The sequence below is a fragment of the Zootermopsis nevadensis genome, unplaced genomic scaffold (assembly GCF_977971745.1).
Source record: "Zootermopsis nevadensis isolate Lab colony 2312 unplaced genomic scaffold, Znev_1.0 Znev_ptg000050l, whole genome shotgun sequence".
Lineage (NCBI taxonomy): Eukaryota > Metazoa > Arthropoda > Insecta > Blattodea > Termopsidae > Zootermopsis > Zootermopsis nevadensis.
The window spans coordinates 3438234-3452453 of NW_028259182.1; the positions used below are offsets into that span (position 1 = coordinate 3438234).

Sequence of the window (14220 nt, forward strand, 5' to 3'; positions counted from 1 at the left end):
ATTCCGATAGCTTTATTCGTCGCTGGTAATTCCCCTTCTGTTAATTGAGATTCTCATAAGGAGACAAGAGATCTAATACAGCCGTGACACTGTTTACTTACGCAAGGCCGGTCCATTTGCTGCCTGACGATGTTGCAGATTTCGTTGTCATAACCGGGTTATTGCTCGAGCTCCTGACAGAATAGTTCGCAGATGCTGTGTGTCGCTATCAAATTAATAAAAGCCAAGATTCATAAACGGAGAGACGTTTTAACGACCTGGCGTATGCTTCAAGAGAGATACAAAAACATGATTATCATTCCTGATCCTTATTTGGGAAGACATTTATTTATTTATTGTTCACTTGAATAAGCTATCAGTTGCTCAGATGTTGAGAGAATTAATGAACTGGAAGCGATATGGAAGGAAACGATTGTCACGTAATTTAGGGTAGTAACACGTAATTTTTCGAAGAGACTGAGTAAAACTACGAAAGAGAACAGAAATCTTACACTGACTGGATGCACCAATTATTAAATATACACAATATAGAATAATATTTAAAACAAATCCTCATTATGCCCAGTGAGATCTCTTTTCTGTCTCAGGGTAAGGTCTATCAACTTTGTTTCTTAGTTGAATCGAGTAAGCCTATTAGGGGAACTATCGTGTCCTATTTGGGGATATTTCCACGTTCTACTAATAGAAGTTCAGAACCCTCTATTCTCTGAAATTTCTCGAGTTGAAACATCAACATGTCTTTTTCGACGCAAAATCCCTCCCCCCCTTCCCTCAGGCAACAAGCACCTCTGAAACGTCGGTAAACTCCTACCAGACTACGCCGAGCTATAACCCAGAAGTCAGCCATCTTCGGACTCACCGCCGTAAAAACCTCAGATCCTACTCGGTTGATCTTTGTAATGGTGAAGTGCAGTGTTTTCTTCGCGGTACGGACTGAATTATATTAAATGTTACTTAGAAGAGCTTCGGCTTCAAAGGGTCACACTGGCGTTTGGCATTTGTTCAGGACACAAAGAACACGTCTCACGAAAAAGATGGCTGTCTTCTGGGTTGATGCCCTGATGATGGAAGCAGTAACCACCTCTGAAACGTCGGTAGACTTCTACCAGACTACAAGGCGTAACAACCCAGAAGACAGCCATCTTCACATAGAGAAGTCTGTGAGTGACTTAAGCCCTTTGTTTCCTTCACCTGAATGCATGTGTCACGAATTGTTCGCGTGTTACTGATAGGATCGATCTTTGTCTCGCTGTGGATGGCTGTTTCTCGCCCATTACGAGAGTCAAGTGCTTTGTTACTACAGCGCATAAAACACCTGTCACAGTGAGCGCCATTTATAACCTCACGAGGGTCAAAGTCTCGATTATTGGGCAGTTGAAGGATTGCAATTATCTCAGGAGACCAGGTATTTGTTTACACAAGGACTTTTTGTAAGCTGCGTTCCTACAAAGTCTTTTTTTTTTAAACTGAGAATACGTCAAATGAAAGAGAATTTTTTGTTATGGTGACGTATTTTACACGGAGGAAAACTAAAATTATGTCAGTTGTTTTGTAGCGAGTTTTATTACCAGTTTACATGATCCAGACGATAATGGCGATTCCACGCGATGTTTCCAAAGCTTTGTCGACATATTTAGAATGTATTGTGTTCGAATCTCGGCCCAGAGAACTTCTGTCCTGACAGAAAATTTTCATAGATGTCTTTTGTGTTACAAAACGTAATAAACAGACCTAAAAATGATTTATGTCATGTATTTCGGAGTTTGTAATTGTCCTGCCATCAGATTTTTTTTCCTAACATAATACAATTGGACAGTAAAAGATGTTTTGTGTATTTTTGATGGCTACAATCAGAGTCGCTAGCAGTGAAACCTTGTAACAACATTTTGACGTTAGTGGTTAAGGATGATGACGTCAGAGCCTTTGTTAGGAATCCTCTGAAGTTCGCAAGTCTTTTCTCCTATCTCCTTTTCTTTTTCTTATTCTTCTTCACTCTTTCCAGTATCCAGTCCGTTAACTTTCGCCCAAAGGAACACAATATAAAGAAATTATCTCATCTTCGTTTCAAGTCTTATTGTTCTGGTTCAACTTTCAGCTTTTTTTGGCTTAGAAAATCAGTTTTTTTCCCCTTTTCGTCTGGGACTTGTATTGGCGTTTTCGAACCAACCATTCTTCATAAATGTTCTTACAACCTAGATCTGTATTAACTTATTTTTATAACATTAAATATGTTTATACTTCTAGTATCTTATAGCTTCTTATCTTATCAATTGTTGTATACTCCTCGAAGAGTTTTAAGAGATCATTTCTGTGGATTATTATCATCATAATGACTCTTTCCAAAATTATTATCCTTTATATTTGTGAGGCAGGTGTTATGGTATGCCTCATCTGCGATTCTTTCCTGATTTAAAGCTGATTATCGTTTCAGAGGCGTTTCAGAGCGAATTGAGAAGGGAAACTTAACATAGTGACGATTATTTCAGTTATTGTAAGGGATGCTGCCTTCTACTATGTCAGAGAACTATCCCATAATTCGTTTTAACGGACTGAGGAAAACCACGAATAATCACAGTCGTGGTATTTGGCAACCATGCCGAGATTTCAATTAACAAACGTCATCGCTATACAAAAGTAGCCATCACCAAACTTCATGAATACTGAGTTGTCAGCTTTGCTACGTTGCGAGTTCTGAGCTGTCTTCACTCGCCTGGATTCCGCTGTTCATGATGACTACTACGGGAAATTTAATCACACGACAATGAACTGTTATATTTTGTTTTATATCGTTTAACATTCACCACGTTAAAAACTATTTTGAATACAAAAGTGTTAATCTTAATTAGGTATATTTAATGGCATGTGTGTTATAAACTGCTTACATATTTTCCCTGATGATGGTGGCAACAAGGACCTCCGAAACGTTGGTAAATTTCTACCAGACTTTACGGCGTTACAATTCAGAAGACAGCCATCTTCAGGTCGTAAGCAGTTTATGGACTGATATATAAAATGAAGCTTTCGCGGCGACTGAAGTTGATGAAAGACTCTTGGGTTACAAGCCGCGTCAGGTGTCTGAACGGTTAATAAACCATATCGTCTGCCAACGTTTCGAGAGCAATCTCTGCTCTCATCCTCAGGGCTGCTTCTGGGTAACAAATCTGTTAACGGCAGGTATGCTGGTAGCCCGTCCGTTGCTTATATTCTATTGTGGTGTTTCGACACGAGGTCTATTGCTACACAATAGCTAATGCTGCTTTGGAAATGATTTGTGAGATCTTAGAACTGAAATAGCTCGATCTAATTTGCCAGGGCGATTCGAACCACAGTGTGGAAAGAGGACGAAATTCAAGACAACACAAAGCCCATTGCCATCAAAAGAGGTGTCTATAGTTCATCTTTTGACGTTTCAACTAACAAGGAAACTTTATTACCATCATGACGATGATTGAAGTCGAAAATTTTCTAATTAATATTTGAGAATCCAGTCCGTACCGCAAAGAAAATACTTCATCATTACAAAGATGAATCAGCGAATGACGTCTGAGAAAATAACCATCATTTATATCGAGAACCATGGCGAAACCCGCCAATACAAAATGAATAATTACTGATTGCTTTCACTGTTGTCTATTTTAATAAAACCCTGGACAAAGAATGTGTATTTCCCTGTAGTTGCAGAAACCTAATTACATGCTTCAAGGTCACAGCAAAATTATACGCCGTTGCAACGCGAACACCGTAGCCGAACCGAGTGAAGACAGCTCAGAACTCGCGCCGTAGCGATGGTAGCAACGCTGTACTTGTGACTTGGCGTGGCGCGGTAAGAGGGGTGAATGCCTTCTGTGACCTTGAAATATGTAATTTGGTGACGGCTACTGTGGTAATTAAAATTAATGAAGGATGGAAAATCAATTCCATTCTGATGTAATGTTGCGGATGGTCCCGATGGTACGGCAGAAGTTATTTTAACACATTAGTGAAAGGCTTTATTAAGCAGTGTGTAATCATAAATTAGATCAAAGAGCTACTCAGAACTTGGAGGCTTCAAACTGCGCTCTTCACACGTTTTCTGTTCTCTGTCTCTCCCTTTTTAGCTTTAATTTATTATTGTGCTGGGCAAGAGACGAGTTTTGATATGAATTGGAGCCTGGTACAGCGCCAGATTTCCCCCCTCCCACTTAACCCTAATTTGCATTTAAAGGCCTGTCTTTAGTGTAAGACGTCGGGACACTTCTCACTGTACGTCTGTTCAATAAATCCAGGGTCGTCTGATCATCAGTGGGCAAGGCCGTGGTCTAGGAAACACGGAGTTTTCCTCCGTGGCATCCCAACAATTACTCCATTCACACACAGAAGAAGGCAATGGCAAACCACTTCTGGATCATCTGCCAAGAACGTACATGAACAGGTCCCAGTCCGAGAAACGGATGGAAGGATCCTGTTCATATGGACCTGTCGTCAGACAGAACACTAAATAATAAAATAGTCTAGCGGTTAGAACGCTGGCCTTGTAATCCTGGGGTCTCGGGTTCGATTCCCGGCGGTGCCCGAATTTATAACTTGTGTTGGGCAAGGCCGTGGTCTAGGCAACACGGAGTTTTCCTCCGTGGCATCCCAGCAATTACTCCATTCACACACAGAAGAAGGCAATGGCAAACCACTTCTGGATCATCTGCCAAGGTCCCAGTCCGAGAAAAGGATAGAAGGATCCTGTTCATATGAACCTGTTGTAAGACAGAACACTAAATAAATACCCTGCTCGAATCTCAGGATGTCCTGTGTTTGTTTATGTACGTAGTTAATATTCAAGCTGTTACTTAGGTAACTGGTTAGTGCGTTGTCTAGTTTACGTATTGGTTTGTCTGCGCGCTGTTTCCCTACAGGCTCCATATTCATGCATTTAGATGCCGTCAATACATTTATGATTCCTGTATCACCGTGCCAGTCTGTCGCGTTGATATTGGCGCAGTGCAGGGGAATCGAGAGTCAGCTTCTCCTGTCACCTCTGCATTTCAAGGGGAACGTCCTCCGTGTTTGTCCCATAATTACAATGTTCCTCTTACCTTGAAAAAAAGACTTCCGTCACATAACACTCCTTTGATTTATTCGTATCCTGTTGTATCTCATTTACTTTGTATGTTCGACAATTCCTACTTTTGACGTATAAATGCTATACCGTACTAATATATTTTGGTCTTGTGAGCTGGGACTCTCACGGAAGAATGGGACGGCCCTCCAGCAACATCGGGCGGATAGCGTACCCACGGTTACGTTGGCTAGAAAACTTGCAGTTTAGGATAAATACGATGACCCGTTTTTGAGAGATGATAAAAAAATAGTCAAATTTTGGCGTCATCTGTAGTACCCGTTCCCATTAATATTAAGTCTGACCGGCAGCTTTAAATTCAGACGTGAAGTACCAAATTTTATACTAATCCGTCAAGTATTTTCGAGGAATAAACTGACGGACGACTTGCACGACCTCCCCATAATGCACTGCGGAAAACGTACGTTCATAATCATTTAAAGCTATGGTAACTATATGCACCACCTGATTTATCAATCAATAACCCTCCATTTTGTTTTTGTGAGTTTCGTAAGATTCTCACTGTAAACAGCGATTATTTCCTTAAACAGCGTTAAACATTTTATCTTCGTAATGGTGAAGTGTAGTGTTTTCTTTTCGGTACGGACTGAATTATTAAATATCATTTATACGAGCTTCGGCTTCAAAGGGTTAGGATATGCCACTTTATTAAACGGATTATTTGTTTAACGACGTATAAGGAAATTGATACATCTGTGCATTATCATTTGTAAGGTTTTTTTTAATTTTTTAACGCAGGAATTTTAGTTTTAAGAATTGTACTCTGATTATCGTCGTAGAACGTATAAGAGGATTTCTGCAGGGATAGACAGATTAATCATTACGTCCTCCCGTATTAGATCTGAATGAAACTTTTAACTTGAGTTCTCCTTGATCGTCGATTGTTAATAAAATGATCAGTAAGTTACGTGTTCAGTCATGGCCTTTGATCCAGCTCACGTCTTTGAAAAAAAAAATACTACAGAGAACAGGAAGACTAAATCTGACATTTCATGTGCTTCTGACCTTGGGGACACGCCCTTTCTGCACTTAACACATTAAACCAAAATTTATATCATCATAGACTGTTTTCTGACATGAATAGTCAAATTATAGGTGAGAATATAAATTAAACCTTGTATATTTCATCAAGACGTTATGGAATATGGTATTGGAGGAGACCACATTTTAATATCGAATGAATTACGCGTTAGCACGCTAAAACCACGATAAAACGTACTTGACGTAGTCTACATAAAGCGAAGGTAATCCTCTGATATGTCGAAAGTCGAATGAAGAGGTAATTCATTATTTCAGCTCTTGACAGAGTAGTCTTAAGATTACAGAAGCGATGAGGAGATGGCCGAGACATGCAGCACAAAATTGATAAAAGTTTTGTTAGAAATCCTGAAGGGAGGACGTCACTGTGAAGACCTAGAAATAAATGGAGATGTGAGATATTAAAATGCATCCTGAGCATAAGGTTGGAAGTATGTGGAGTGGATTAATCTGGCACAGGACAACGATCGGCTTTGGTGGGTTCGAAAGGACGGAAGATACCGCCGATGAGAAGTTGAAAGTTTATAACAGAATTCCGATGGGTAAGAATTTCCGAATGTTTCTTTGGCGGACGGGTTTCTCCTTGAACATCAAGTAAACAGTAAATATCAAGGAGAATGGAAACAAAGTTATTTTTGCCAGCTTGTTCCAAAATAAAGGCAAACGACTGTTGAATCTACGTTGCGTACAGCGACGAACATGAGAACTGCAGCTATTGAATGATAAATTACATGAACCATAAGGTAATAGAAATTACGTATATTTGTGTGTACGTTTCGAAAAACTAATTCTATTTTTTGTTTTTGTTTAATTCAACAGGCGACGTTTCCAAGTATGTGCTGCCATAACAAAACAGAAGTAGAACTGAACTGAACGTTCAAATAACAAAATTGTTTGTAGTCGTACAATTTAAATAAGTCCGTAATTATTATTTTTTTTTTTTAAAAAAATGGTTTTATGATGCAGATAGCATGAAATATGAGAGTTAATAGCCTAACTTAGGGTTATAAAACTGGCGAAACGCGGACCACATCCGGCCCGAGACTGCTTGTCTCTGATAAGTTTAGTTTGGTATTGATTATCTTGACTGGAAGATGAAAATGTAGAAACGAACTCTACCTTTGTGTCATAGAGAAAATCTCCCAGGCTTAGCTATTCAAAAGATGTCCGCCATTTTTGAGAATCAGAGGTTGGTACTGTGTTTGCAACAACGTACCATACATAGATCGTTGTTCTGATCCAGATATATCCAATCTACATATTCCTAGCTCTTTAACTGAGAGCAATTTTAATATATTGTCTTATTGAAACTTAAGTCTTTCTATTGATTCTACATGCTCCACCCATCTCATCCTTCTATAGTGTATAATATTAATATTTTACGACTAGAAAAAAATTATAGAGCTCATTATGTGATTTTATTCAGATTTTTTTTATGTCGACCCTGTAATGTATTTTTGTCGAGGCTTTAGCATGCTAACGCGTACTTAATTTGATATTAATATGTATTTCTTTCTGTTGCTAGATTTATTTCCCAACGTACAGTCCTGATCAGATATATGAAAAAATTTTTCCAGCGCCTGTATTATGGTTATACACGTCTGAAAACTCTGTATTGATAAGCCTATTTAAATTGAAAATTTTGTGCACACAATCAAAATAATAAATTGTGACCCAGAGAAATCCATCAGGTTTATTGACAATGTGCTTTTGAGTCCCGTGTTGAGGACTATTGACTAGCGTATTGAAGCGTTTCCTTTTCAGACCATTACGGCCGTGAATGTAAGAGCGGAGGGTTCAGGAAATTGGATTGTTTGTGCAAACCGATAGTTGAAAAGTGTGAGTACAGATATATTTATTGTCACTTTGGGTTGAAAACGCGATGTTCGTAATGATTTGTTCCTGAGAACAAACAGAACGTACAGTGAGCCACAGCGCGCTGTTTGTAAGAGGGTTTTTGGTTTTAATACTTATTTTTAATGGGCTTATAGTTAACTTTACCGCGGTGGTTATTTGAGAGCGTTTGCCTCCCGAACAACCAATTCAAAATTTTAACTAAACTTACAGTTAACCTAGTCTACTTCTTGTTAACAGCGTTTTCTTCAAAGCACCACATCTCGGTTCAAACGGCCTCGTTTGTTAAACAGCAAAATTAAATAAATTTATAAGAAGACTAAAAATCATTAAAATTCAATAAAAAATCAGTAATTCGGTGAAAAGTTTTAATATATAACACCTGATGATGGCTATATATAGCCGAAACATGTCGTGTATGTTCCACATGTAAATCGAGTACTCGATAGGGAACGTAAAATGTTATTTTAATCTTTTAATAATATTATATTGTGATTGACTGCTAATTTTAATATATTTTTAATACTAAATAAATTTAATATAAAATTATAAAAACACTTGCTTTATACACTCTCCAAGTACCGAACTAAATTGATATTATGTGAGGCAAATAATGCGGACGGACAGACTGTCATTTATAAATTTACAGTTTAAAATAGAGAACTAGTATAAACTCTTAGGCTATGGGCAAACTCCATGGTTATTCGGAAACGATTATTCCGACAAAACTTGTTTCGCCGTGCATTGTCGGCAACTTCTCCGACTCTGCAGTCGGGCGTGTAATCTAATTGGATTCATGCAGGCGCACTGCAGCTGATATATAAAGCAACTTCACAGTGATCGGGACAAAGCAAGATGAGTTTAGATTCTGTTTTTGACGTATATAATCCCCATTTGCATCATGGTTTTTCAGTAATGCGACATAACATATCATTTTGAATAATGAGTTTTGTATGATTTTCAGTGTAAATAGGGATTATTTCCTAAACCACTTGATTTTTCTAATGGTAAAAAGATGTGTTTTCTTTGCGGTACGAACTGAATTATTAAATACGTCTTTCAATGAAGGCATTCCACCTTGGAAATAGTTGGCTAGCTAGTTACTTGATCAGATGCTAAGGAATTGTTTTATCTGGCAGTGAAATGATTAGGTTGCCGGTTAGTTATTTAGTTAATTAGGTTAGCGTCATAAACCCGGGTCGGATTATCGTCCATTTCTTGAATCGACGTGCAGATGGTTGGAATGTAATTTGGCACTGGTCGCATGGATTCGACATGCGAAGGTCGCGTGAGAAGTCAGGCAGGTCACGCGACCTTGCGTGTGGACAGCTGACAATCTCTATTATCTGCAGACGTGTCCATTCAACCTACCGGTAATAAAACAATTGTCTTACAGACCACTTTCACCGGTATTTATTTTATTTTATTTAGTGTTCTGTCTGACGACAGGTCCATATGAACAGGATCCTTCCATCCTTTTCTCGGACTGGGACCTGTTCATATACGTTCTTGGCAGATGATCCAGAAGTGGTTTGCCATTGCCTTCTTCTGTGTGTGAATGGAGTAATTGTTGGGATGCCACGGAGGAAAACTCCGTGTTGCCTAGACCACGGCCTTGCCCAACACAAGTTATAAATCCGGGCACCGCCGGGAATCGAACCCGAGACCCCAGGATTACAAGGCCAGCGTTCTAACCGCTAGACCACCGTGGCTATTCACCGGTATAGATGTTTTTATCTCTCTTCTGATTTCATAGGCTTTTAAATTGTGTTGTCTCTCTGTCTCTGCATGTGACATTTACTTTGTGTATTCAGTTCGTTACTGCGTTCGTGTTATCTCTGATATCACGAAATTTGGGCGTAAAATAAACGACATTGGATCATTCGAACATTATACGTGTCGGTTCAGTGTGCTTTAAGTTCAAACGGAACATCATAATATTTTCAAAAAAAAATCTTTTAATCATACGAAATGTCTGTGTAACGCGCAAAAAAAGAAGGATGCAGTCACATACTGAGATGTGAAGAAATCAGATGTAAAAGAGAGGAATTTTGAGGCATGAGATTTGCAAGTATTGATCCAAAAATTTAGAACCGGGTGGATAATTATAAAGATGTTGGCAGGCTTCAGAAAATTGGGCTTTATAAAAGGAAATATAAAGAGAAATGAAAAAGGTTAGCGAAGCCGACACACATTTCCACGGCTTCTGCTGTGTGTTAACTGGCGTATACCAGGTATAATTCAAGTTACCCCACACGTAAATGTCCAAGGGGTTCAGATCCGGAGATCACGGTGGCCATACCACAGGGCCTCCTCGTCTACACCGCTGCAAATAGTGGTCCAGGAATCGCAGATGAAACTCTCTAGTAAGGCGTGCTGGAAACATGTGAGGGTTTAGGAGCGTGTCGCCGACTATTTCTGCACACACGTTCACGGAAAACTTTCGCAGAAAACGCGATTCCTTGGTCGCATGTGGGTTTTGTCTAACCCACACGTGTTCGATGTGATAATTAAATGCACCGTCCTACGCAAAAGTTGCTTCGTCTGTGAATAGCACGCAGACGTTGAACATGCGTAAGATTATAGGATGTGCTGGCTTAATAACCAGTGATGGAATTGCATACCAGTCATGGGACTGGTACATGAATGTACAGAACTCAGTACAGTGGCATATAAACCTTTTTTTTTATTGTTTTGGTTCTCAGAACGAGCCCTTAAATTTTCCAAACACAAATTTGACTCACCCTTTATAGAAGAGGATATTAAATCAGGAAGTCATGTAGAACATTGTTAACTGAATCAACAGATGCCAATGGCTTCAGTATTTGGGGTTTAACGCGACTGTAAAAAGTGAAGTAAAGTTTGTCCCACTATACGCCATGTAGGCGTTTGGGGTGAGAGGAGGTATAGCTCCTCTCTTCCTTGACCCCAGCACTAGATGGGGGTGAGTGATTAGCATCACGACCCAGCCGGCTTTACTCCCGGGAAAGGACCCCGGTACCCATTGTAGAGGAGGCTGGGTGGACCCCAGAGCCAGTCTGGACGCAGAGGCTAGAGGAAAAATCCTCTGCCCCCTTCGGGGATCGAACCCCTGCCGTCCAGTCCGTAGCTAGTCACTATACTGACTGAGCTATCCCTCAAAATAACGACGCACATTCTGTAAATGCTAATTCAAATGACAACAAAACCCTTTATCCGTGTTTTTTCTTTAGCTGCATTCTTTCTGTACCAAGATCTCTGCCTCCAATATGTCTTCATCTTCTTTAAGCGAATATGAAGGCATGTAACAGTCTGATTGTACATTGAGCGTTGTTTAGCTTTGACAGGGAGAGGAAATAACATGGCATGAAGAAATGTAAATGTGTTTCTTCACGTAGGACAAATCTGTTGGGAACAATAAAAGCCATCTTGTCTCACTAAAGTTACAATTTCTCATCAGTTTACATCTTACATTCTGCATGTCATAAATCTGTCGTGTTGTAACTGAACGTATCTCATCCTTAACGCCTTCGTATGCATAACTTTATACAACCGTCAGTCATATGAAATGACTTCTGCACGTAAGTGGAAACAGAGGAATAGTTTGTTTATACTTCTGTCTGTTTGCTAATGAGAATGGGGAAGATGCCTCTGGTATATACAGTTTTTAAATGTGCGCCTTGTGAATCTCTCACTTGTCTTGCGTCACATACAAATCTATTGTTCACGAAACTAATCGGTGATAATTACTACACGTTCCAAAGCTGAAAGTTTCAAGTTCACGAACTCATATAAGGCAGGTAAATGCATGATTCGTTCTCGAAATTACTGAACGTAGTTCAGTCAAATTGTGTAAATATATCCGAAGATACTATATATAATGCTTTTTATTTAGTGTTCTGTCTGACGACAGGTCCATATGAACAGGATCCTTCCATCCTTTTCTCGGACTGGGACCTGTTCATATACGTTCTTGGCAGATGATCCAGAAGTGGTTTGCCATTGCCTTCTTCTGTGTGTGAATGGAGTAATTGTTGGGATGCCACGGAGGAAAACTCCGTGTTGCCTAGACCACGGCCTTGCCCAACACAAGTTATAAATCCGGGCACCGCCGGGAATCGAACCCGAGACCCCAGGATTACAAGGCCAGCGTTCTAACGGCTAGACTACCGTGGCTCTATAATGCTTATATCAAACTTTATAAATTTTCTCAGATAAGGTTCATTATTGAAATACCGTTTCCTTCCACATCCTTTCCAATTCATTATTCACCATCATCCTCTCATTCGACGCTATAGTCTGAGATACTGATAAATCGTCGTTAAATAAGCTATAAATTAATTAATTGAGATCTAACACTTCATTTTCAAATGTTTTCGATACTGGCAAATACGTAACGAAATACAAAGAAAGATTTCTGGGCTCTCTGGAATGTGATGTTAGGACAACAGTGAGTGTTTAACTTATGTTGGTAAACACGAAACATGACAAGAACCTTTATCTGAAGACTCCGTTCTTCACCGGAGCACGCCTAATAATTTCTGTTCACATCTCGTCCGTGGACCTGTTAGCAGTGACCAGACCGTTCTGTATTTTTTGCAGTAAAACCCTTACTAGGAAGCCCATCCGGGATGGATCGAGGTGGGGGACTGTGTCGAGTCGATACAAAAGTTGTTCTCATGCAGGACGCCATGACCACGCCCCATTCTGATTGTCCTTCCAGTCATCCCACTCTATTGTCGCAGTTGGAAGGAGGCTCGCCTGTTGGCATGATGCCAGGAAATCCTATGCCGTCACAGCAGTAGCTTTGCCCGGGTAATCATCGCAGCCAAAAACATGTACGCTGCAGAGATGTTTAAACCTGCGAGATGGATCAGCAGGTTACAGATTTTGGGTGTGAGACTTGGCTTATCAATCTCAAAGAAAAGCTTAGGACAGGAGTGGAGCGCTCGTGTGTTAACAGTATATTTGCACGGCTAACACTTTAGAAGCGAAATAATGAAATGTTGTGCTTCTGTAATTCAGCGCTTTGGAACACAACGTTAGTCACGTGCAGACTGCCAGGCTGTTAGCGTTGCTAAGCCCTCGGCGTAAGCCTCAACTAGCTGGCTAACATCGATGCCCGGCTGACTGGAGTTGACTACAGATGTGTTTTATCTGACTGGTTCTGGTGTGTTAAAGTGAATGGAGTTTTATTGAACCACGAAAGAAATAAAGACAGAAGATTTTTGTTTTGCGTTTTAGAAGTTTTAGGGCGAGATAAAACGGTTAACGTCCCCCCGGTGTTTGAGAAGGAAGAACCGAGGAGGTCTTTACCTTACGACAGATCCCGTTAACATCAAAGTCGGTGTTGTGAAACCAACTTATCTAAAGTAATATACGGCCTGTATCATTTCTGACGACCGTACTGAAGCTTTTATCCATGTTCGCCTTAGTAAGCCGTAGATTTGATGAAACCATGTCCGTCTGTCAGTCGTACCACCCGTCCATGAACTAGTGTCAGCGGAAGGGCACATTCTGTTGGAATTTGTGGCGTGTTCCTGATGTAACAGACCTTGAAACACGCAAGGAACTTGAAAGATGACAGGTGTGCAAAGTGCAAAGTATTCTGGTGTGCTATATCGATGTATCTTGGGGTCGGATCAAAGCGATAATAATAACAGCAAACAAAAAAAATAATGGAAGGTGCTCGTTAGTAGTGGTAATAACCACCAGGGGCTCTGGTGTACATCAGCTCCGTGATGGATGTCTTGGGTTTCGTTCTACTGAAGGTTGGAGGACGAGGGAGTCTCAGCTATGGCGCTGAATACAAGGACCGGGGGGCTACAGACTGAAGGAAAATAATGTAGGATTTGAGATTTTCACCGCCGTGAGTCTGAAGATGGCTGACTTCTGGGTTGTTGGTAGAAGTTTACCGACGTTTCGGAGGTGGTTACCGCTTCCATCATCAGGACAAAGACCCAGAAGACAGCCATCTTTTTCGTGAGACGTGTTCTTTGTGTCCTGAACAAATGTCAAACGCGAGTGTGACCCTTTAAAGTCGAAGCTCGTCTAAGTAACATTTAATATAATTCAGTCCGTACCGCGAAGAAAACACTGCACTTCACCATTACAAAGATCAACCGAGTAGGATCTGAGGTTTTCAAGGCGGTGAGTCTGAAGATGGCTGACTTCTGGGTAGTAACGCCGTGTAGTCTGGTGGAAGTTTACCGACGTTTCAGAGGTGGTTACTGCTTCCA

At 40.3% G+C, this 14220-nt stretch overlaps 1 protein-coding gene across 1 annotated transcript in view; it reads left to right on the forward strand.

Annotated features, from left to right (window-relative positions):
- Positions 1-14220, forward strand: part of LOC110840797 (uncharacterized) — an 89109-nt gene that overhangs the window by 21004 nt on the left and 53885 nt on the right. The window lies entirely within an intron of this gene.